Source organism: Bombus pyrosoma, linkage group LG15 (assembly GCF_014825855.1).
Source record: "Bombus pyrosoma isolate SC7728 linkage group LG15, ASM1482585v1, whole genome shotgun sequence".
Classification (NCBI taxonomy): Eukaryota; Metazoa; Arthropoda; class Insecta; order Hymenoptera; family Apidae; genus Bombus; species Bombus pyrosoma.
This window is the reverse complement of record NC_057784.1, coordinates 5,223,626-5,248,820: the sequence shown is the minus strand read 5'-3', so window position 1 is coordinate 5,248,820 and position 25,195 is coordinate 5,223,626. Positions and strand designations below refer to the sequence as shown.

Below are 25,195 nucleotides of genomic sequence, written 5' to 3'. Positions count from 1 at the left end.
TTTCTGTTTCCATTTGTAGAAAACCGTCGCAATTATCGCTTTTATCACAACGAAACTGTCTCATTACATCAGACTGTTTCAGCTTCTCGTCACTGTTGCCAGTATCCGAGACACTTACACGCTTTAGATAATTTTCAATGTCGTGCTTTTGTTTTTTAACGTCTGTGGATTTTCCAACATCCACAGTCATCCACAGTATTTTTGCCAATTTCGTTAAATTCCGACGAAACAAGGCATTTGTTATCGAAAGATAACGAGGCTCCACTGTAAACGATAATTTAGAAAATTAATACGTTTTCGCGCACACAACTTTCTTTCACCTTCTAATGTAAAATCACATCGACGTACTGTTTTACTCCGATCGATGATTCAATTGCTCGCGTTATTTTATTTAACAACGTCTGTAATTTATATTTATTGTAAAATTCCGTTTCTGTTTTTCTTTTTTAACCTGTCGTCTGACAGATACTTAGGCTTGTACTATTTACGATTTCGCCTTCGTATAATAGTAATTCGCGTTAGGAAAAATGAATTCAATGGCCAGAAATTTACTTAATCCCGCTAACTACAGTTTTGTTTGAACAAACGGAGCGCGTTCAAACGGATTAATTACTCTCTAACAGTTAATCGCATTCGCATCGAACAAACGAGTCACGATATAAATCGAAAACGCATAATTAATAGGAAACTAAACTAAAAGCCGTCGTCGTAATTACTCCGAATGTTTCGAAATGAAGATTCGTATGTACGAGAATCATACTTTTAACAATTACGCCATCGAATGTTGCCCATTAGAAAATATTATTTCGACTTTTTATTTATCATTCGATAGGTAAATGAAAATTTTATTATTATTATTATCGCTACTAAATACTAAAAATACTATTACTAAATATAATATAAAAAATATAAAAATATATTAATAAAATAAAAATAAATATATTATAATATAAAAATATAAAAATATATTAATAAAATAAAAATAAATATATTATAATATAAAAATATATTAATATTTTTATTAAAAAGAAAAAACTCCATGGAAATTGCAAGGAAAATTTCCTAAAACCGATACGGTATAACTAATAACGAAGCCAAAGAGAACGTAACTAATAACAAAACCTTTGTCTTTTATCTCTGCTTTCATTCCCTGATTCGTAGCTCGCGCGTATGCACGCACAAAGAGAACGTTAGAACGAGAGAGAGAGAGAGAAAGAGAAGGAACGAGAACCGAAGGCACGTACCGCTTTTTCAGATGCAAATTACGCCGGTTGCACAATAATAATCGCAGGCTGTCGTCGCGGAAGCGCTCGCGCGCCAACCAAGAGCTGCATTTGAATTAATAGCGGACAAGCCCCTTGGTCGCGAAATCATGTCTGTATAATTCTGATTCTGAACCGGCAACGACCGGCAATCACCAAGATCTGACTCGCCAGCCGTCATGTCATGTACGCCACCGAAACCGATTTCACGTTTCCACTCTTCTCAATGACAAATAACAGCGTCATCATGATACATATTTGGTGTTCAATGCTTTCTTTCATGATTTTGTGGCGGCATTATTGGTTAGCGCCTTAGGTTACGATCGTTCGGGACCCAAGTTCAAATCCCGGCGACCGATTTTTCATTCCATGGCATCTGATTAAAAGAAAAGCAGCAAATACCCCAGCAGCGACATCTACAATAACAGCAGAGTCTATCTCGGTCTCTACACCAGCAGTAGCACTATCACCCACAACTGTATCTCCACCTCAATTTCTTCTTCTCTCTTCCTTATTCATCTTCTTTACATGCATACGAGTTGTTCATTCGACCAGTCGCGGAGAGACGCGATCGCGAGGAAGCGCGTCAACGGGAGTCGTAAGTTCCCGTTACGATTAGAATAATCGACGCCACGAACAAGATCGATTATCTATTTCGGTTAGGATAATAAAGGCGGTTGAATTAGTATAACACTGAGGTGTTAACAGGTTGTAATATATGTCGGCGATGAAAGGACATCGGGGCGCCTCCCTTTTGGAATGTTTGGGAACACTCTAATACCCTAGGCCAGACTTTTATTATGGCTACGCTTAAGTAATAAAACTAAGAAATAGTTGTAATGTTGTAATCCGATTATGGGTGCTCAAGCTTTATGACGATGGGCTTGGGCTCGAAGTGACATAACGAGTCACCGAACGTAGCCACGGCCACGGGAGGGACGTGTACCTAACAGAGGTATGGAATAATTATATAGCTCTTCTTAGAAACAAAGATTGACCCGAGAGGTGGGGAGAGGACTATATAAGGACAGTTCCATTTGGACTGACAGAGAGTTATTGAGAGAAGTACTACTTGTACGTGGAGTCAAACCAGGACCGTGTTTCACATCGGATTCGTTATAGAACCTAAATTCATTGTCATCGACATCTCGTTTGTCCGATTGCCGCTATTACCTGCAACCTCTTGTGATCATCACATCGGTACCAATAACGATCAGCTGGAATACATAACCACGATGGTCAATTGGAGTGAGGATTCGTCGAACGCCCAAAATTCCAACGCTAACCCGACATATATAGGGTGGTTGGTAACTGGTGGTACAAGCGGAAAGGGGGTGATTCTACGCGAAAAAAGAAGTCGAAAATATAGAATAAAAGTTTTTCGTTTGAGGCTTTGTTTTCGAGAAAATCGACTTTGAATTTTCGTTCGGTACGCGTGCACTTTATCAGTCAGAAGATGTCGACTGATCTGTAGTCGTAGATCGAGTGAAGTCCGGTGACGATGCTGTTGCAAAGGAAAACTCTTGTTCGGTGGTGATCGCCCGCCCCACCACTGGTCGCTCGAGGGTGGAATCCTGGAAACCTCTATTTTTACCTGATGGAGCAATAACCATAAGGAACCTCTTGACTCGAAGATGTTTTATGCCAATTGACGGATTTAACGGTAAATCAAAACGCCTCGTTTTATGACAGTTCCTTAGAATTATTGCGGTCAGTTTAATTCTATGTGCACAGCTGGTGGCCGCTTCGAACGTAAAGAGTCACCGGACGTAACACGAGTATACTATGGTGTAGAGTATGTTGTTATGTATGTGTGTATGTATGTATGTACACATTAGGTTGTCCGAGAAGTTTCTTTCGTTTTATAAGGAAATAATAGACGCACAATGTTTTTTGTTTTATATTAGTTTATTGAATTATGCACGAACGTGATAATAAAAAAATTATATAAAATAATAGAAGATGATAATAGAAACACAACAAAATGGGTCATACTTAATGCAATAAAATAATACAAAACAGAGATTGTTGTTCATCTATTATCAGCTTTTGAAACGAAAGAAACTTTTCGGACAACCTAATATATAGGGTGTCTATTAGGTCTTTTCTCCTGAAACGGTGCTTACATAGATGTAGACTCCTCGTCGGCAATATAAATAGAAATATACAGGAAACACAGTGGCGTGTATAATTGTGAAGTCAAACTTATTTTATAAGTGTTCTTTACTGATTCCTTTAATTTAATTTAAAATTTCATTTGGATTTCTTCGATTTAAATTGAGCGCTAATTCTGCTTACTTTGGAAGATCACAAAATTCAGTATCATCTGTGAACTGATAGATTATGGCCTGTAGATTAATACGTAACTATTCTCAAGTTCTGTGAAAATCTCGACAAATCGGAAGCGAAAGTTTACATGAGCGAAGAATGAGCACGAGGGAATATTTTGGGAAAAGTTAACAATTTGCTTTGATATTCTTTTGAGAAGATTCAGAGACGAGAACGATAGTCTGAAAACAGCAACGTTAAAACGAAAATAAGGAATAACGACGCGAGATCTATAATCAAAAGAACGGTATATAATTTTCCAGCCAATTCTTGGCTCTTCTCGGTCCATTAACCCTCGATCATCTGCACGGCGTCCATTCGATTCTATTCGACAAACTGGCTTAATGTAAATCCAACGTCGCCGTGCCAGGCTCGAATCCCGAAACGATTTTCGTTGTCGCGGTCACCGACTCGCCATTGGAACCGATTCAAATTTATCGCTGGCCCCAACAGAGATTTTTCATTCTCCATCGGATCTGTATTCCCTTCTGGGAAGAAATACTCGCGGAATGTTAATTGCGACAAAGAAAAACGTCTCTACGTAGAACGTTTGTAATGCATTGAACTCTTTTTAAAGAGACAAACCTACTCGATTCCGTGTAATTAAATATTATTCGATCTTGCAAACACGTAGTCGCAAATTATATATTTTTCGGCGATCAAACTGTTACAAACAAATTGTTCACGGAGCCACTATAAAATAATTCCATAAATAAATAACATCTCTACGTGAAACATCAAATTGGATTGATTTTTGAAAAAAAGTTGAATAATAGTTCTGTGCATAAGAACATGTTGGTTTCTGCGAAGCTTAATTTCTTTTCTCTTTCCACCATCCTTCATTAATATTCTTAATGGTCGAGCACAATTAATTACATTTTTTCAACGGTTTAAAAAGAATCGCGCGGATTCAGATATAATCGAGCAACTTTACGGGCATTTCTCGAGAAACTCCCTTTTTTTGGTTTAATATTTTCCACACCGCAAAAAAGACATTTCCAAAAGCAATTTTAACGCGTCAGAGAATTTTTATCAATCTTCATCCTAACACCTTTGAATAAACATTTATTTCCTCCCATCTATATTTCTCTGCCTTTAACAATATCAATAACTTCGGTGTATAATGCATTGTCAATTCACGTTCAGAATTTTTTCCGTACAAAAATTAACGATTACCGCATTTACATAACTCGTAGGTAATTATACGAATGGAATTGATACTGTAGAATTACAAGAAATTATCGAAAATTAAATTCCAATGTGTAAAACACGAATCTGTAAATATCTGTTTCATTATCGATACAATTTCGAATCGAATTAACTTACAAATATAATCTCCTTCTCGTATTTATTTTCTATTCGATGAAATTTCTATCTGCATTTGAAAAAGCTCTTACATTTTCCTTTGCATTTCCGCGTATCTGTTTGGACGCGCGTTTAATAAGATATCCCGCGCATTAGAACTTAATTAGATAGCGTAATTGTACTCTCAATGTACCGACGCAAAATGAGCAAACTCGATATTCGAAAACAGAGCGTCCGAGAATATTTCGCTTTAAAGCTCCGTCACCTTTTTACTGTTGGCTTGGCAACTAAGTGATTACGGATTTTGTCAATACCATCTAATGACAAAATCCGCAATCACTTAGTTGCCAAGCCAATACAAGCAAATAATTCATCTTTCTTGGTCTCGTCTTATTCCACAGTTAAAAACGAAGTTTATCAGACTTATCGGCTGTGCCAGTGATTTTATCAGGCTGCTCTTAACACTTTACCGACCGATAGCCTTTTTGTCGCCGACAATTTCTCATTATTCGAGCAGTAATTTGTTATTCAGTACTAAGGTACGTTGCTCAGTTGCGCCAGTTGCGTTGCTTTGTAAGCTGCCACAGTTTTATACCAATTTGAAAAACGTACCGTTCGCGATGAACGAAAAGAATGGTATTGGAGAGTCTAAACCGAAACAAAGCCGGCGCCAGGCAGAATCTGCGCCTGAGTTGCCGATCGGACGTGCGTGTGCTGTTGAATCGCTAGCGGTCGGTAAAATGTTAAATATCGCGACAATTTATAAACGAAAGGAAGTTTCATCTTTGAATGTCTCTGAAACACGATCCTAGCGGATATTATTTTTCAAATAATTCCTCGATTAACAGCAAACACTGCAACTATTTTATTTCTGTCGTACAACAGGTGCATGAGTCTGAGTAAATCGGAGCAGTGTTCTCTGTCGAGTCTTCTTCGTACGTTTGTTAGAGTCTTAGCACAATAGCAGTTGCATTTGGTAGCAGTTTTTAACGAATGGGTTCACGCGATTTTCGTATGTTTGTATGATATTTTTTTGTACGTAGACGTGTTTCGTCTCGGCCGTGGATACTTTTCACGTTTTCCTCGTATCGTCGTTTCTTGCAAACCACCGTGCGTGCAAGATGTATCATAAGACGATGCATCGAAGGTTGGCCATTTTTTTGATCTTTCGCTTGGCTGTCGCGTCCCGCATCTGTAATCCATATGTTCGTATTAGGTTTAATAATGATTTTTGTTGCGGCGCAACAACGCGATCGCGTCTTTAGAAATAGCTTCAGTAATCGACCTGTAACCTTTAGTTTATGGCCAAGGGAAACCCGACAAGGTGAAATTTTTTCGAATCGGCGCATCCTTTTTTCTTTTCCTTAAACGGAGCGCGCTTTATTATTCGACTGCCTTCGATTGCGAATCGGTAGAGATCAAATGCTCATATTCATATCAAGTAAAAAATATTTTCTTGTAAATTTGTACATAAAAATATCGGCTATCGATTGGCCTTTACGCCAATTACGATATAAAATTAAACAGATGATTCCATTTTTCTTTTCTTCTTTCTTCTTTTTTCTCTTCGAAGGATGAAACACGCTTAGTTTCCAGGGCCATTTTCGGACGGTAGAATTAAAAAATATCACTTCATTCGAAAGCGTACAGGATAGTGTACAACTCTTGAAGAGTAAAAAGCTGCCTCGTAGCTTGCTGCGCAACTTGTCAAAGCTGTAGAAATGAACTTCTGCGGAGACGCTTTTAAGAGAAATAAATAGGTTCGTGCAAAAGGCAACAAAAATTCCGAGCGAAAATTTACCACGCTTCTTTCTCACTACGAACACACCATATTTTAGCCAAAATTTTCGAGCTCCACATTCAAATCTTGCCGAGCAACAAACGCGTGAACAAGAAGACCTATTCCCACGGTCTCTATCCTTTTTCCCTTTTTCGAGTCTCGTTTTCTACATCTTCCCGTTGCTTACATTTCTCAATAGAAATTTATTTCTGTACAATCGTTGTGTTTCTTTCGATACGCGGAAAGCTCGTTTTTCGTGCAACTTTAGCGAATTTCAAACGCATACTTCTCGTTTCATCTCATTTCGTATTAGGTTGTTCCAAAAGTGTCTTTCTTTTGCAAACGCGTCTTTCACCACGTGGTCTTTTTGGTTGTTTTTCTGAGTGTAAAGATTAACACGACGATACTTTCTTATTGGCTTTCGTACAGCTTCACCGTTTCGAAAGCAAATGCTTTCGTGGAATTTCTGACGATCAGTGGTATAAATTAATTTCACGAGGTTTCGGTTAGGAACAGTAGATTTTTGGCAATACCGGGAATATTAAAAATAATTCTAGAACGTTGGAAATATTGGATTTCGCCGACGACTCGCCGTTTAAATCGATATAAATGGACAGATAGATGAAAACATTGGCAAAGATTGATAAAAATACGTTCGCGAAAGCTTAATCCCGATAAAATTTCCTAAAATAATTTTTCCATATTGCAGATTTTCTCTGATGGCGCAAAGATTTGCGGATTAAATAAAGTGATTAAATAATAGAAATTCTGTTGCGAGAAGATAATTGTGAAAAATTGAAGGAATAATTTTGTAACGTTCGGAATTTCCATTTTTTATAAAAATTCGTACGTAGTTTGCAGATTTTTTTTTTTTTTTTAGTTGAAATATATTCGAAAGATAATTTTATCGGGAAATTTTGTTAAAAATAATTTCCTACCGCGATTAGATCGTTGTAGATGGAAACGACGAGATCATTATACGGATCCTCGCCATAAAACGGAGATAATTTTGTTAATGGCGAAATGATCGCGAAACGCGCGACCGATATTAGCTTTCCACAGATTCGAACGACGTTGTATAAATCTTCGGGAATTCCTAGCTGTCCTAAAAAAAAAAGCACGATATGCAATGTCAAAGCTTTGTTTTAGATTTTTAACAAGACCAAAGACGTTGTGACTCTTACTATGCTTCTTATCTCTTGCAATTTCCCTTCCTTTCTTTCTTTGTAATTATCGATCGTGAATTAAAAAAGATTAAATTTCCATTATGAAATTATGTCCTAAAGGTTTTTCAATTTCTGGACGAGACTAAGAAGATTATTTGCTCGTACCGTGCTCTTTATCATCCGAAATTTCTCTTTCTTCCTCTTCTTATATTTTTGTTTTCTTTCTTTTTCGTTTTTCCTCTTTGCATTTATCGAATGTAAATTAGGAAAAATCGAATTGGAGTTAAGAAATCATGTTTTAAAGCTCTTTAAATTTTTTAATGACACTGGGAAGATTATAGCTCGTGCTATGCTTTTTATCATCCGAAATTTTTCTTTCTTCCTCTTCTTACATTCTATTTTCTCTTTTTCTTTGTATTTATCGAGTGTAGATTAAGAAAAATCGAATTGAAGTTATGAAATCATGTTCTAAAGCTCTTTAAATTCTTGAATGACACTGGAAAGATTATAGCCCGTGCTGTGCTTTTCATCTTCCGAAATTTCGCTCTCTTTCATTGTTTTTAATTATCGGTTACGAATTAAAGGATATTAAATTCCGATCATGAAATTATATTCCAGAGCTGTTTAAATTTTCGAACGAGACTAGAAATATTGTAGCGCGTGCTGTGCTTTTCGTCTTTCGAAATTTCTCTCTCTCTCTCTTTTTCATTGTTTTCGTTGTTTAATTTCCGCGAATTAAAGAACATTAAATTCCAACTATGAAATCATATTCCGAAGCTCTCTGATTTCATTCGCCTTTTCATTTCAAACTGGTCATTTTCAATGAGACGAAACAGATCACAGCTGCTACCGTGCTCATTATTTTCCGTAATTTCTCTTTCTTTCGTTGTTTACCGTTATCGAACCTCGTTAATTTGAAAATTGTTGGTTAAAAAATGAAAAAAATGAAAAAGCATTTTCGAACGTTGTTAACTTTTTGATAAACATTTAATAGAAATATTTGATGAAATGTCAATCGATCAATAGTCAGTGTTATGATTCGAGTAATAAAAAGGCAAATTTTCCAACTTTTCACCGCGCGATTGTTCCATTTGCGTATCCATTCCGCGTACTCGAAACTCGGCGACAACGAGCGATAGCCAGCCAAGAGATCTCGTTGGAAAGTGTTACAAAAGTGCCATTATACGATAGAAACGCTGCGGCACGAGTGCTCCTAATCGGATCACGTTGCGTTTAAGAATGGCGTGTATGGAAAACACGTTCACGAAGAAGACTGCGAAATGCCAATTCGCCAGCGAATACGCTTACTCTGTTGTTCCATTGATCGCGCGCGATATCAACTGGTCGAAACAGGATTAAACGTCCAGCCCGATCATTCAAATTATATTCTCTGTCGTGATATCGAGGCGATGGTACTGTGAAACGGACCATTCTCTTCTAGCGTGTATTAATACAAATTATGTTTATTGGCATTTTACAAAAATCTATCATCGTATCATTTGTATCGTTACAAAAATAAACACATCGACGGTAATGGAAAATGAGACAATTTGGGATTTCTAAGTAAATGGTAAACGTCCCACTCGATGACCATCGTGGGAGGGACTTTTTCCACCGAATTAAAAATCTAAAATTTTGCAATATTCTGTTACTATACCGATGAATTCATAACGAATCTTTATTAAAGGCCAATAAATATATTTTTTGTTAACGGACGCTACATAATGGTAAAGAAAAATTCGTAAATTATTATATTTTCTCGTCTGAATGAGACGAAATACGTTGGAGGATAGCTATTCGTTCAAAAGTTATTTTATCGGAAAATTTCAGAAACACGCGAATTTAGTTTTCTTGTATCAGGTTGGAAAGTAAGTGATTGCGGATTTTGTCATTAGGTGGTATTGACGAAATCCGCAATCACTTAGTTGCCAAGCCAATATTACATAAAGTACACGTATTCAGCAGATGTAGACCTTTCAGCTTCAATTTCATCTGCATTTACAAATTGTTATATACCCATCGTAGGAGCTGTGGGATTAGGCTAAAAAAATTGGTCAACAAAATTGTGTCTTTCATCTCTTGTTGCGATACAATTTTTCCGGGTGATTTCATGTGAAAAGAGTATCGCGCTCGTATAGGTGAAACAATGAAATCGACGCCTGACGATTTTATTTTCGCTGGTTTGCTCCACTCCCTTAAAATGTTTTTCCGTCGACAAAATTGAAAAAAAAAATACGTTATTTTTCAGTCTATTCGCTATAACGTATTTCGAAACGAGACAAATCGAGAGACGCCTTCCTTGTCAGTGTTTCGCGATTTCACACGCTCGATTAACTTTCTACGAACAATTTGGATGTTTATAACGAAACATGTATCTATTTATCCAATTAATAATCACTGGAATTAACCGTAAAAAGTTACTTATTGAAACAAAATTATAGCTAACCATAAAGTGTTGTGTTCTTCTTCTTCTTTTCTTTTCTTCTTCTTTTTTTTTTTTTCTTTGCTCTTTGTGAAGTTTTTGACAGAAATGCTCTTCAAAACTGTGCAACTTCTATTACGGAAATTATAGAGTCTCATAGTGTTTTAGTCGTCACTGTGTAGTATAGGCTATATTTACGAAAACCGAATACGAAATTACACGATACATTATTACAGCGCTGTTTCTACGATCCACTTATCGAGTTTCGAAGTTCAACTTCGATAATTGCGCACTCTTGATGTTCAAGGCCAGCCAACTAGGAAGTTTGATTGAATTTCGAACGAATACAACAGGTTTCCGTATGAAAAAGCGAAATCGATCGGGACAGGACGTTGGTGGTTCTTCTGGTGCGATAAAATACAATAAAACTGTAAATAAAGTGCTCTTATCGTGTCAAATAAGCGAGCGTTTCGTAGAAAATAAAATTAGCAGAATTGTAACCATCGATCGAAAGGCGACTCGGTGAAATCTGGTGCAATGTGGCGATACCGAGAGATTTAAATGGCAATTGGTTCGTAGGGATTTAAAAACGACAGAAAAAGAAATTGTCACATAGCTGGTCGGAGTACAATAGTTTTTATTGCAAATGTAAAAAAAAAAATACCAATTCTCTATCGTATATTAACTTGACAATTTTTTTACATTTTTATAACTTTGCTCTATGAAACATAAAATTGAGAGGTTCTTGCAGAGAATACTGTAGGTGGAAAAAAAAAGACGAATTTTCCAGGGGAAAGAGAAAACTTATACGCTGTCACGTAATTAACAAATAAGCAAATATCGCATATTCACATACTTTTTACCGTGTCGATTCTGATTCTTCAACGAAGCTCTTCTTAATTAATTATGCGACGAATTAAAAATAATATTCAGTGATAGTAGCACTGGCGGTTTATTTTTATTTAGTTTTTTTCTTTTTTACTTAGGTTTACGATTATTTTCCTTATTTCCTTGTATTCTTATTTCATCATCATATACACAAACACACATACATACAACCTTATTTTATTATTACATATCTGCCGTCTATTTATTTAACTATTAACCATGCACTATTTTGCTGCCCATCATCCATCTAATCTATCTATTAACTATGTAATATTCAGTATCTTTATACGTTAATATTTCAATGTTAATCACACTCATTATTAATGTACAGTAAAACGTTAATTATCCGAATCAATTGAGGTCGAGGTGGTTCGGAAAATCGAATTATTCGGTTAATGAAACGTGTATCTATTTAGCCAATGAATAGTCATAGGAGCTAACCGTAAAAAGACTATTACTGCTGTATATATCACGCGATATATTAGGTTGTCCGAAAAGTTTCCTTCGTTTTATGAGGAAATAACAGACGCACAACGTTTTTTTTGTTTTATATTATTTTGCCGAATTACGTACGATCCATTTTGTTCTGTTCAGATAAACACCGCGACATTTCACAGATTTGGTTTCACGTTTGTATGAAGCTGCACTGTTGTTAAAAAGCTCGTTTGCGAAAGAAAGACACTTTTCGGACAATCTAATATTAATTCATTTCTGGAGAAATTCCTTAGAACAACAATATACCTATTTTATTTATTACATAGACACGTATATCCTCTTACACGAATAAAAAACAAAAAACAAATACGTACGATACATAGTAATTGCATACTGCTTAACATTTAAAATATTTATTGTTTAAAGTAATAATCTTGCCAGTTCCATGAACCGGTGCTGATAACGACGATGAAACGCCGATTCGAATAATCGAGCTTCCAATAATCCATCCCTCTGTTCCATTAATTTTTCCAAACGTTGCAAATTAACGTGCAAAATAATAATAAAGTACGTGCGTTTGGTAAGCAAGTAATTGACCTGCGACTTTTGCACAATACTGTACAAGGAAGACAGAAACAGTTAGAATCACGTAGAAGAAGTATTCCTTTGCTGTTCTCGTTGATACGAACCACCAGCTTCACAGAACTCGGAATACTCGTTCTAATAAATTCCAATTAAGAGCCTGCCAACCCCTTTCTTCCTTCCTACACTCTTTTTCCTCGCCTTCTTCTTTCTCTTCTTCTTCTTCTTCTTCTTCTTCCTCTTCTGTTCCCTCGTACGTTGGTACGAAAATCTTGTGAGACCATTTTATTTTTTTTCTTCTTCTATTTTTTCCCTTTCTTCTTTTCAGAAACGAATCACGTAGCTCTTTGTTAAGGGTAGTATACGTTTGCGAGTTCTTTGAGCGAATGGGGTATTTTTGATGAGAGGTCTTGTTTAGCTCTCCCCGGGATAGATAGCCCTCTTTGGAAGGGCTGCAAGGGCTTCGTACGATCCAACAAGCTTAATTGCATACCAAACAGAGTTGTTTGTCGGCACAAATGGATTTTGATAAGACTAATTGGAGGACTACGATTTTGCAGATTCTGATTACGACGTGTTACGCTCAGCGATAAATCCACTCGCGTTTCCCTAGCATGTCACATAGAAGGACGCGACAAGTGTTATTTATCGTTAAGCCTTGTAAAAGTCATATCTATGCGTGTTATATAATTTTAATGCAATATAATTTAGTTGAGTTAAACAATGGTTAATCCAAATGAAGAATTGATACGCACCCAAAATTCTAATGATAATTCGACACAAAATTCTAATAATAATTCGACGTACATATAGCTCTCAAGTATTTGCTTTTAATATCCAACATAATTTCATTAGCGTCTGTACATATTGCAGTCTTGTAGCAACAAGATATTCGGAAAAGGAAGACGTCCGAGCAAATACAATACAAACACGAAGCAGAAGCGAGCAGAATTGATCGTTCATATTCATTTCCCCTAAGAGCAGAAGATAATCAGCCGATTCATTACACATGTAACATCTGCGCCACGTTATAACGAGCCGGGTCGATCCGCGTCAGATCATCCAAGAAACCATTTATCCCCATCGCCAGCAACCGATCGACTGGCAGTCTGCCACCTCTGAAGATCGTTAAAACCATCATCATCCTCATCTCCATTCGACGCAGCGAAAACCCGTTGAGTTTCCATTTGCTCGAATGTGTCTCGAGCCTCGATTTCACGATTCTTCGAGAAGAAAATTGGGAAATTCGTCGCGTTCCTGCGCACGTGCGGATATCCGGATCGACGTTGAGCGAAGCCTGGTCGACAGCGGACGCGAATTAGAATGCCGAGGAATAAGCAGAAAGTGGATGAGCCAGTTGGGACAAGTACGGAGGAAGGTCGATTCGGTGTCTGGCCGAGAATAATCGGCCAGCTGTCGACCGCGATGTCGCAGCGATCATGGTTGCGGGCCTGCTCATAGGTCGGCTGGCGCCTGTCTCTCATCCATTATACATGAAAACACTCGACCAGTGGCCTGGCCAGGCTTTTTCCTCCAGATTCCACAGCCTCTTATTCGTGTCTGACCATCCGTAATGATAATTCATACGCGCTTCGAGGAGGGTGCACGGTGTTCTTGTTATCGAGAGGATGAGTTCTTCGGGCTCCTACGATTCTTGGGAAGCTGCTGCTGCCACTGTATTGTTTTGTTGCGTACACACTGGGTCACGAAAGTATTTGAACGCTTGCCAGAGACGGAGAGTCCAGCAGGGTAAGCAGGCCAAGCGTTCGTCGATATGATCGGTATGTTCATGGTTGCATCGGTACGTCATCTTGTGGAATTAGTTGACGATCGTTCGTTACGCGCGACCTTCCATTGACAACATTTTATTTCCGATCGATTACTAACCAACCGGTTAGCTGTTGCGATCTCTTTGAAAAGTGTGTACCTGAAATGCGTTAGAAAGCAAAGGACAGCTACTTTGTTCACCCTGTATACAGCTGTTTCATAATGATCATTTATATTCTTTTACCTGTTCGTTTTATTTTCTTTTATTAGTACCTTTAATTAGTGGGTTAACGAACACCGAAGACACGATAAATGTCGAATGTTTAACCAGTCAACTGCGGAATTTAGTTTTAGAAATCTGCCGTGGGGGTCGTGTTGGGTCACAGAGTGCGCGAATAAATACAAACGACGACAAGCATACGCGTGAAACGCAGCGAAACGAGGTTTTTGTCGGACGTGTGTACTCGTCAAACGCGGTTAACTGGTTAACAGAGTGCGCTTCGAGGAGGATGCGCTCATCGTGTTCTTATTATGGAAAAGACGAGTCGAACTGCTTCTTGGACTCCTACGATTCTCTCGTTTTGTTGTGTACACAGTGGGTCGCGAAAGTATTTGAACGCTTGCCAGAGGAAATTTATAGAGTCTAGCGGAGTAAGCAATCAGCGATAAATACCGTTGCATCAGTATCTCGTGGAATTAACGAAGACACGTTAAATATCGAGCATCTCGTAGAAGATACAGAAGATACGGAGCAGAAGATAGTAATATTACGAGTAGACTGCGGATTTTTATAGGAAATTTGCATGGACAAAATTGCACAGAATGCGCGTAATGTGAAAAGATACACGAAGCATCCAAAGTATAGTGCTCTCTGTAACAGTTGGTAGGTAAACCAATTTTCCAGGCTCGTTTCCTACCAGCACGATCGCGATGCTCGATTTCCGATACTGCCAATGAAATTTCAAAATGTTCCATGTAAGACTCACAATGCCTTAATAAATAACACAAAATATATGCTTGTAACAAATATATTGCAACTTCCATATATTAAATTGTGGCAAAACTGTCCTTTTTTTTGCAAACACGTCTATTACAACGATGCATCTTTATACAAACATTTTCGTATAATTTCGTGTAAATGTATTTTTATCTTAAATAGAACAAAATGGATCGTACATAATTCGGTAAAACAATATAGAAGAAAAAATCTTGTGCATCTAATAAAATGTTTCCTTATAAAATCAAAGAAACTTTTTACAACTTAATATATATATATATTCAGTTGTCTCGTTGTCTACTAACGCGATCACTATACTCGATTTTCAAAATTGCCAATGAAATTTCGAAATGTTCCGCAACATATTCCAAAAAAAAAAAAAAAAAAAAAAATGTCTACAGAAATTCGAATAAAAACAAAACGTGTCTATCCTGTTCTCTCATTCGCATGATGTTGGCGCAGCGCCGCGTCATCGCTGTTCCCTGTAATTTCTGTTGGTTTCTTCGCGCAAGAAGAGACGAGGACTCTAGGAGTCAAGGACGCGGAAGAAGACTCTTCGCCTCGCCTCTCTCGGTCTCTCCGGCTTTCTGCCTTTTCATCCCTTCCGCTTTCTCCCTGATCTTTACACTCTGTTCGTTTTATGATTCCACGACGTAACGTAGAATGGGCGCCGGTCTCTCTGCTAACGAACCAATCAAAAGAAGAAGACGAAGCGCGCCAGTTGCTCGTCGCAGCAAACCCTGAATAAGCGAAACGAGAGGGAACTGGCGTCCGACGAGGCCACCGAGAATCCAGCAAAGACGAGAGACGAACTTTTAGTAATCAGACGCGAATCTTGTCTCGTTCTCTCGCTCTCGTAGACAAAAGGTTTTGCATTACGTTGGATGGACGCGTCGACAGATGGAGAGGATGGTTTTTGAGGACGCCAGTTCCCAGGACGTTCGGCTGGATGGGTTTGCAGTTGAGTAGAAGGATATTTCAGGATTGTTAAAAGGCTTGTTAAAGGGTGAGGTTCGGTCGGATAGAATTTTAATTGTATTCTCAATTAATTGTATTATGTTAGATTATATTCCTATTGTAATACACTATATATGTTGTTTGTTCGTTGCAGCGAAGCTTATACCCATTGCTACCTTCTCTCAGCATGTGCACGTTTGATACGTTCTGCTTCTGCCATAGTTTACTTCTTAAAGCTCCATCTTAATTTACCATCTGATATAATGTTTACCAGCTGTAGCGTAATTTATTAGACGGATTACGATGGAGGATGTCTCGGATAAACGAAACCGCGTATATTAAATCTGTCTTGCCTTATTTACGATTGCACGAAAAAGATTGTTCGGGGCAAAGTTAAGCTAATTTGAAGGGGCACGCGTAACGGTGGAAGGAATTTTTTCACCTCGTTTCTTTCAGGGGATTTCAAGGTCTTTTTAATCTTTTTATACACAGCTCTGTATACGTTTTATAAATGAGAATATTAAGGGAAATATAAATGCAAAAGTATTTGTAATCAAACTTTCAGAAAAGTTTTCACAAGTTTTACGAAATTAAGGTGTATCATAAACGAAGCGTTTTCAAACGCAAAACACCTCGATACCTTTCACTGTAAAAAATGAAAAAGTCATATCCACCGATGCAAAAGAGTATATAAAGTTCTATTCGTAAATATACCGATGACCTTGGAATCTCCAAAAAAAAAAAAAGAAAAAAGAAAAATGAACTTGAGAAAAAATTCGTTCCACCGTTTTCACGCGCCCCATGAAATAAAGATTTTTTTCATACTAATCGTAGATAAGGCAGATATTTAGGTGATCTCATTTAGCCGAGACACCAGGTATATCTTCTAGCTCATTTTCTTTCGTTATTTTAAGACCTAGCTGCTAGGGGCGAGTATTTTAATTATGATGAAGCTTTGGGAAGTTTTGTTACAGGGGTTGAGTATGATTTGGGATATTGTTACGTGTAGATTGCGATTCTCAGGCGAGTGGATATTTTGGAATTTTAATGACATCTGCAGAGTGAAAAGTTTCGAGTTTTTCGCGGTATACGTTGTAACTCTGGAAAGGACAAACTCGCTTAAGTTTAATTACTGTGGACGATGAATGATTTGCAATATCGTTAAGAGCCGATTGTGATTTTCGATTGGATCTTCTGCGATTCTGCAAAAGATAGACTTGTTTGACTTTAATTACTGCGAAGGTGAATGATTTAAGACGTTGTTAAGGGTTGGATTGCGATTTTGAGAGAAACGAATATCCTGGAATTTTTTAATAACAATTGTATCGTTGCACCTAGCGAGTTTTCACCTTTTTATGGTATAAATTATAATCCTGGAAGTAGCCAAGATATTTTTATTTTAATTGCTATGAGGGTGAAAGATTTGGCATACTGCAAATTATATGATCTACTAAGAGATGGATATTTGGCAATTTTAATTAAGAAGAAGATAAATAGGTTTGCAACGTGTAAATGTCGAGGGTGGATTTTAATTAATAAATAGCTCTTATAGATAATTTTGGGACAAATATTGTAAGTAATATGGTGATTTTGTAAAGTAGAAATGTTATTTGATAACAGACGAGTATCTTAGACTATTAATTGTGCTGCTGATGGAAGAGAAATGGAATTTTAATTACGACGAACGTTCTATATACTGTGAAGAGATCGCTGATAAAGTAAATATTTTTGATAGAAAAATTTCATCCCGACGAAAAGAGGAGTATTACACAGAGAAAAATTCAGCACGCCGCAAAAAATATGAGACTCGCCTGAAATAATCTGAGCAATTTAGAAGGTATTTAACAATGACGAGGGAAATAAAGAACAAGGCGATTCCAACCTTTTGTTCGATAATCCATTCGAAAAACAAGAATACCTGGCTGTGAGAAATTAATTAAAAACGTTCGTAAACCGAGAGAATGTTTAAATAAAAAAAAAAAAAAAGGAACTCTCACAACAGCATACTCCACGATAAATTGTACAGCGTTGAAAGACGATTAATTGCAACAATAAGTAATATCACATTTTATTTAAACGTCGAACGTATTAAACACCATGAAGCGAACAAACTAAAACACAACGATTAAACACAAACAGTTAGTTAAGAAGATTTATTTGTCAAGTTTTCTTATTACTATTATAAACGTCCTTTTACCGAGCCAAATTTTACTCTTGAAAGAATCGCTATTAACGATTGCAAGCATCTTTTCACCCAAGTTAGGATAACGATCACGTTATAGATACTATCAGGCTCGTGTTTCCATTTAACCATTTTCGTTCGATGTTCATCGATAATTGGATTCCGCCGACACGATGGATGCAACATTTGCAGGATTTCAACTCGGCGCAACTGAAAGTTGGCAAAGCTCGTTGATAGTTGGCCGAGTTAGCCTATGAATCTCTGATACGGGGAAACAATCGATTTTGCTTGCAATTAGCGGTTCACCTCTGCCTTCGCCACTCTCTCTCTCTGTCTGTCTCTGTGTCTGTCTCTATCTCTGTCTCTGTTTTCGTTTATCGATCGCTTATTGGTAATTACGCGGATGGATTCTTTGATTTCTTGAAATTGGCGAGAAATTTTTGATCGAAGAGGAATACCTTGTACCTCGCGTACTTATAGTTACAGCTATAGGCGAAGATCATCTTCTTTTTCTTTGCTTTTTCTCTGCTCCAATACTTCATTTGGCGTACTTGATAGCCCCAAAGTTGTATATTAGATTCTACGATTCTTATAGCACTTCTCATGCTATTCGCATGATTTGTATTCTCCAGACAACGTCTAATATCCGTTGTTGGATGTTAGAAGAAAGTGGAAGAATTATATTGTATACGTTCGACCTGCTTTTACACGGCGAATCACTTCAATTTTCGTTGTATGTAGATTTCGGAAACACCCTGTATGTGTACGTTAAAAGAATTCAATTATTGTACGAGAGAAGAAGGAAGATCAAAACCACGAGAGAGAAAGAAGAAAAAGTACTTGTTCGCGCGTAACGAAAAAAGGAGGATAATTAGCAACTAAAAAATATTCATTTAATCTATGAAAAAAAGAAGAAAACCGAAAAAACGAAGGGGAAAGAAAAAGAAGAGAAAGTACCTGTTCCTCGTGCACAAAGAAGAAAGAGGGAAAAAGGTATCCACACACAAAAAAGGGAAGAATCGAGAAATCAAATAAAGGGTAAAGTGTCCGAATAAAAAGGGAAAAAAGGGAAAAAAGCAGCTGACCGAAGAAAAAAGAAAGAGAAAACCAACAATTTTTATCGTGTACTCAAACACAAAGAGGAGAACACAGAATCGGAAAACCATAGAGAAGATCCCTCGATCAAAGAGAAACGAAGAAACCCAATGGAAAGGAAGAGTATTCTCATAAACAAAAAAATAGCATCAGCACCGATACTGTCACCTAACCAACCAACCGTGCGTATTGCACAAAGAAAAAAGAAGAAGATTCAGAAAACAAGGAAAAGGAAAACGACAAGCGAAAAAGGATACAAAGTAATCGATTAAAGAGACAAAGAAGAAGCAAGCCGATTAAAAAGAAGGGAAAGTACTCGCGCACAGAGCGAAACAAAGAATCAGAAAACCACAGTCCTCGAGCGGGAAACGGAGTAATCCAAAGAAAACAAAGAATGCTCTTACAAGCGAAAAGAAGGAAAAAGAAGCGAAAATAGAGAAGCAGTTGCCAATTCCCCCATTAACCAACCAACCACCACCGCCACATTCCACAAAAAAAAAAGACGAAGAAGAATCAAAAAGAAGATAAAGATACAGAGTACTCGATTAAAAATAAAAAGAAGAGACAAACACCGAAGAAAAGAAGAAATGCTTCTTCGCACAATACAAAAGCACACAAAGAGAAAGGCAAAGAGTCAGAAAACTATAGGAAAGGCACAATCCTCGTGCAAAGAAAAACGAAGAAAGTCCTCCGTCTTCCTCCGCAAGAGAAAAAAAAAAAAAGAAGAAAGAATGCTCTGAGAGACAAAAAAATAAGAAGCAAAAAGAAAGAAGCAGATCTTAAAAAGCATCGGTACACCACCACTAGCCAACCAACGAACCAACCACCCAACCAACCAACCAACCATCGCATTCACCATCTGTATGAAGCGCAACGATCCGCCCTAGAAACCCGGTCTCCGTTTAGCCACGGGGTGAAAAAGGGGTGAGAATCCGTGGTGGTCGACGTCGATTAGAGGCGAACGGAAGCGTTGATCGTAAAACGGGAACGGGCATCGATCGTTTATAAGCGGCGTGGATGGATTAATTAAAAACCGGCCCCGGATAACACAAAGGGGGTGAAGAGGGGCGTAGCGGGGGTCACGGGAAAGCCTTGAAACCTCGGCGATCGTTGTCGTTACGGCGACGAGCCACGAAGGAAAAAGGGGGACAAGAGATGGCTGAGGAGGAGGCGCAGGAGGGCGAGAGGATGTGTAAGGGTGGCGAAAAGGGGCGAGGTCGACGGAAGGGGCGCGTCTCGGCTATACCAGGCAAGTTTTTCGCTTTCACGGAATAATAAAAGGATCGCGTGCCACATGGAATTCGATATTACCCTGTCGGCTGTCGTCGATGCCACCAGCTGAGACGATCACGCTGAATACAGGAATTTTTTGTCGCGCCGTTGAAAGAGGGCTTTAGGCTGTTGGAAGGCGGGATTTTCGGACACAGAGAACGCTAGTTTTCGAAAATTTTTTTGATTTCAAAGGGATTTTCGAATGTTTCTCATTCGCAAGAGTATTCTTCCTGAACCGGCGAGCAAATTTCTACTGCGATATTCGCTTAGGCGTCTGTAATTCTAGAGAAGACGGAATCGTTTAATTTAATTAAATTAATAACTACGGGGATTTAATTAATTATTAAATAATTTAATTATTACGGGAATAGAGGATTTGGGATGTTGTTATGCGATCACCGATATCAGACTGACGGCTGTCGTCGATGCGATCGGACGATCGCGTTGTACACTGAATTTTCTTTTGTTTTGGACTCGACGAAGGATTTTAAAGGATCTTAAAGGATGGTTCTTGGAATATCGGGCAGGCTTGCTCTTCAGCATTTTTAAATTTCGAAGGGATTTCGAGGTGCTTCTGACTTTGCAGAATATTCTTCTTATATCGATGACGAAGTTTTAAGTTTCGAAATTCTACTAGTTGCTCGTGGAAACTGGTTTTAAGGAGCTTTCAGATCTTAGCAAAATTTCGAGAAGCATTCTTAGCGTATGGAAGAATTTTTTCTGCAAGTGTAATCGTCACAGCCAACAATCTGATTTATGAAAATATTTTTTTGATATCGACGACCGAGTCTTAAGTCTTCAAACATTATTATTATTATTATTATTATTATATATTATTGCTACATAAATGATTATTAGAAGTTGGTTTTGAAGAAATTTCGAAGTATCTTCGGTATATAAAAAGGATGTGTTTCTGAATGTATTTTACATGTGGAAGGACTCTTTTTGCTACGTAATTTGGGTAATCCCGATCAATGATATTTGCTAGTTTTTAGTTCTTGAAGAGATTGCGAAATGTTTTCCTAATGAAGTTTCCAATTGTACAGCGATGCCTCTGGAAAAGCAAGGTATATTGGTCGGAAATAATTTTTAACATACACTGCCCTTTTTAATTCAGAGTAGAAAAAACAAGTCGGATAAAAGACAGTAGAAATTAAAATCGAAGGGTAAAATACCTTCAGAAGAGGATCCGTAAATAAGTCAAGTTCAAGGGTGACGCATAAAATGAGGAGAGAGAAATTGTTAGAATTTTGCAAAGAACGAAAAGTGAAAGGAGAAGTTTCGGAATAATAACGATTGTAGATTATCCGGAAGAAGAAAAAAAAAGAGTAATTGTAGAGTAGAATGTTGAAAGTTGGAGATTTTCAAAGAAGTAGGTACTGAAAGAAGAACTTCTTCCAAGTTGAATGAAAGATTTACTGCTACTGCTACTATTATTAGGAAATCAGAAATATTCAAATAGTTTACTAGTTTTGTTTAATATTGCACGATATATTAACTTAACACCAGAACTACCGATAGTTAACACGAAGCTATTTCTACCGAAATGACTGGTCTTTGAAAAATACGTAATAATAGAATATTTTTATATTTATTGATTTATTACTTTCTTACAGAAGAAATTCCATGTTATGTTGTACATTTTTCGTATTATTAATCCATCTGGGACCATGATCCCTAAACGAGGGTTGACAAATTTATAAAATTGTAGAACCAGTCGTTTTCACCGATGTGGTATTGCTAGCGTTAGCATCTAGCGATCCAGCGATCGATCCGGAATTTTCCTGGCAACTGATATCGTCCTATCGAATGATACGTGGTAAAAATTTGAAAAACGTGTGGCAAGTTGTACGAAACGAGGAAATTGGTTAATTGAGGTTCGATAAACAGATCGCAGGATCCTTTTATACTTTGACGAGTACCAGTCATTTTGACTGGCATTGGTATAAGTAGCCTCGATACAAAATTATTTTCAGTTTGAATACATAAAAAGCAGAATAAAATTCATTATATTATTCTTTTAATTATCGTTGCGAAAATCATTGCATTATTGCCTGAAAAAAAAATGTAATACGAAGTATGAATTTTCAAATAAAATTGTAAAACCAGTCAATTTGACTGGTGTGGTAAGTTATAGTGTTAAAAATGATACTTTTCCTCCTTTTTTAAACATATTAGAGATGCAGGAAAAATTAGAGACAGGAGGTTTTCGTAAGATTTATAGTTTTCAAATAGCCAAGATGACAATGCAAAGTTATGGCCTGTAGATACACGTACGTCGATACTTTCTAAATATGATTAATCTTTGAGACATTACAAGTTTTATCTTCTCAGTATTTCAAAAGTTTCGATGCAGTAAAGTTCTTATTCCCTGTTGCTTTAGACCGAGCCACGTTCTACCTTCTCTCTTTCAACGTGTCGAGCACTAGCTTTCCAACGACCCAGATTTTCCGATACAGATTCCCTCGCCCCTATATATCTCTCGCTAAACGCTCAAAATTCTCGATGCAGTAAATCTTTCCCTTTCCCATTAATCCTGGTAATGTATCGCGGTTCCTTCTTTGTTGTTTAACCTTATATAACTGGAATGTTCCACCCTATTTCCAACAACAAAAATATTGCAATTCATTTGATTTTTAGTTTGATACTTTTTTGTCAGAAGATTCTCATAAATTTAGTCTGTTTCATAATACAACCCCAAGTATTATTAAAATCGAACTGGAAAATAGGATGAAATAAATATTAGGTTGTCCGAAATGTTTCTTTCCTTTTATGAGGAAGTAATAGACGTACTATATTTTTTGTTTTATATTAGTTTATTGAACTATGCACGAACATAGTAATAGAAATAGAACGACATGGATCATACCTAATTCAATAATATAATATAAAACAGAAATTGTTGTTCATCTATCATCATCTTAGGAAACGAAAGAAACTTTTCGGACAACCCGATAGAATGGTGCGAAGTTTCGAATAATCCGATATCTTTGTCACCTGAGCGACGTAACTTCTCGTACGTTGTTCGATATTCGTACAAAGATAATATTCGTGGTCGAATTATAATTTTAAAAATTCTAGACAACAGTATCGAACATAAACGATACGATGTTAAAAATTTGCAAATTTCCAAAGAGCGTAACCTTTCGCCGTCATCCTGATAGCTTGGAAATTCCAGAAACTACCTCACCTGTGTTACATAATCTTTTCTATCTTATCTTACATTCGTAAAGCGTGCGAGCAAAACATTTTCAAAATTCTCAGACAATTTCCACAACCTCGTACTATCAGTGTCGCGATGCGATTTCGACGTTCCGAAACTCACCCCCTCGATAATTACACCGCTAATTTCACGTGTCGCGACACTGTCTATCCGTCCCTTTCCTTGTAAATCATCCCTTAACGCTTTGCATCGCATTCGCCAACGAAACGAACGACGAAATTCTCTCTAAAAACAACGATATAAACGTATCGACTTTGCCTACGTACGAAAGATGGTCGATCGTTGTATCGTGGATAGATAAAGCCAGGAAAAAGGGATGTTTATCGAACATCCTCTGGTCGATGAGTCGTTTTTCCAAATGGAATCAGACAGAGGAAATAATTGTTTGTTCTGTTGGAAATGGGACGGGCTGTCGAAGCTGCAACGAAGATTGTACGCGAAAGGGTGGGAAGAAGGATTTATTGAACCGTTTCGGCCCGGGTCAAACGTTCCTCTGGATCCGTTTATGAATCATATTCCGGCGACAGGCTCGATAGCTTTCCTCGCTGAAAAAAAGAGGAGGAAAAAATAGATAGCTTCCATCGGCCTCTTTTCCCCTTCCACGAACACCTTTCACCTCTCTTTTTCCTTCTTTTTTTTCCATCAATTTTTCTGCACAGAACACGGCATAGCGCTATCGAACCGATACGAGATACCTGTAAATACTAAATGCTATGAACAGCATAACTGAACGAATAATGATCTGTGGTTTTTTTTCTGGCTCATTTTTTGCTGCCAAATATAGCAACGAATTTGTTGACTTTGCGTAAAACTCTTGGACATGCGAGTTTCCAAGGTCTTATTTAAAAAGATTCAAAATTCAATGATCGTATTTCGTTGAAGATCGGTAAATGTCCTAGTACTTTTGATCTGAACTATTTTCTTATATTTTTAATGATATAATATATATATAATATTCTCCATTGTAGACAGGATTAATTACTTTTTTTAGTTACATTTTTCAAAATATGAACTTGCATAAAAGTTGCAAAAATCTGTTGTCTACTTATTAGACTTATTAGAATACTTACAAGCCTCAAGTTAGAAGAAATTTGCAGCATATCTATTAAACCATTGAGGACCAACATCATTATTATTAATATTATTATTATATATAGATTGTTTTATAATAAAATATAGATCGCTTTGATAAAAATTTCTTCGAGCTTTAAAGCCTTCGAAAAGCTGCAGCCCGTAACAGCATCCCTCTATTCTCGCGAACGTTATATCTCTGTTATTTTCTGGCGATGCATCAGAAACGCAAAAGTGAACTGAACCCGGTCAATTTCCAAATAATCCATCGTATCTCGACGATAATCGTGAAACCCAGTTAGACGATCATCGCATATACAATGAAAATTCTGACAACGCAAATATACAATAAAATTTAATATAATACGATACGCTATCATCCATTTTCTTCGCTGGCCGTCTAAATTTCATCCGAAAGCCATACATCTTGACCGTAATCGTGAAAGCCAGCCTATAACCATCG

The 25,195-nt window shown here is 37.3% G+C and overlaps 1 protein-coding gene and 1 long non-coding RNA gene across 2 annotated transcripts in view; one reads left to right on the top strand and one right to left on the bottom strand.

Moving 5' to 3' along the window:
* The window catches only part of LOC122575797 (syndecan), a 225,171-nt gene that overhangs the window by 98,404 nt on the left and 101,572 nt on the right, over nt 1-25,195 (top strand). The window lies entirely within an intron of this gene.
* Nucleotides 5,945-25,195, bottom strand: part of LOC122575808 — a 104,544-nt gene continuing 85,293 nt past the window's right edge. The window contains exon 8 of the long non-coding RNA XR_006319542.1: nt 5,945-6,087. This is a non-coding gene — a long non-coding RNA (uncharacterized LOC122575808). The remainder of the gene's footprint in view (nt 6,088-25,195) is intronic.